Raw genomic sequence first — 1609 nt, forward strand, 5'->3', positions numbered from 1 at the left:
CCAGGGCGTCTGCCTTGCGCTCAAAGTGCACGTGGGCTGTTCCCAGGCTGCGGCCAGAGTGGTCGTAATGGACAGCAGCCTGCTTCAGAGGCCCGAACTCCTCAAACAGCTGCTGGATGTCCGCGTCGGACACTCCAAAGTCCAGGCTGGACAGCAGCAGCTTCCCCCCGGTCATCAGGCCGGCGCCCCTGTCGAAGGCCCTGCGGAAGCGGTCCTGGTGCCACTCCTGGGGAAGCTGTCTCGGCTTTCTGTGCTGTCCCCCATTACTGTGCACCCTGAGGAGCCAGTGTTCCCCGCAGGCCCTGGGCTGCCCACTGGCCCTGTATTCCTGGCCAGTCCTGCAGATGCCGCAGGACCAGAGGGGACCAGGGTGTGCACCCAAGCGGGTGCTAGGAGCCCAGGTCAGTGTGCCTCCGCCGACAGTTGCTCGCCTGCAGAGTTGGCGAACCTCTAAGCATACACCCTGGGGAGGTGGCCTGGGCTCTGCACCCCGCCACCCTACCGCCAACACCCTGTGGTGGCCACTGCGCATGCACGTGGTGGCGGGCCTTGGCGCCTGCATCTGAGTTCCATGCCGAGCCCAGTAGGGCGCACGTGACCTTGCTGTCGGTTCACAGTGCTGGGAGAGCAATAGCTGCTGCCGGTGCAGGACCCACTGGAGAGCTGCTGCCCACCACCTTCCCAAGGACCCAGCCCAGCCTCCACGCTCCTCCTGGCAGCGGGCTCTGGCGCCCGTAGGACTGGGAGAACTTTCGGAGTGTGCACATCTGCGACTCCCAGCTCCCTGCTGCTTTTCCCATCGCATTCCCTGGACTCGGAGGATTCACCTCCTCTTGGCATCATTGAACATCGGGAAGATGCATCACGTCTTGTTGGGGGGTAGGGAAGTGGTGGGGGGGTTATTTTACTTATTTTATTTTATGTATTATGCTGTATGAAATGATTTATTAAATTCCGCTGCATACACTTTTTATCCCGTACTAGTAAAATTCTTCACAATAGGCCGTGCTTGTGATTGGGTTTCATTTGTCACCATGTCAGACCATGTTGGACATCATGGTTGTGCCACAAAGTTCAGGTCCCTGAGAGGAGAGTGGAGTCTGATGTTCCTTGAAATGACTGTAGTTTGGACTCCACCTGTAGGTCCCTGGATAATCCCTCTCTCACAGTCAAGGTCATCCCCCACCCTCAGGGGCACCAAAAGCCCTTAGGAATTCACCCACCAAAGGTGCCCTTCCCTTGTGGTCCTTCGGCAGCCTCAGTGCCCCTCTCAGAATCCCTCGCAGAACCCCTGTCCACCAAAACCCCATCCGAGGAGCCCTCCTTCACCTGGACGACTTCAGAACATGTCCAGAACCCTACCCCTGCGCCCACCATGCCATGAGAATGAGAGCTCTCCCCGCCTCTGCATGACGCGACCCTGCTCAGGCAAGTTCATTCGGGCATATGAAGGGCTCTCACGGAAAAAATCTTGGTGGGACATCATTCTACGGCTCTGCTAAGTGGGGCCAGGAGACAGAGTTCTAGACACTTTGTGTGTGTGTGTGTGTGTGTGTGTGTGTGTGTGTGGTTCGTTACACACCCTGTTTCTCTTTTAGACATCATGGAG

Source organism: Myotis yumanensis, unplaced genomic scaffold, assembly GCF_028538775.1.
Source record: "Myotis yumanensis isolate MYYU_CA2020_CCGP unplaced genomic scaffold, mMyoYum1.0.hap1 SCAF_30, whole genome shotgun sequence".
In the NCBI taxonomy this organism is placed as follows: domain Eukaryota; kingdom Metazoa; phylum Chordata; class Mammalia; order Chiroptera; family Vespertilionidae; genus Myotis; species Myotis yumanensis.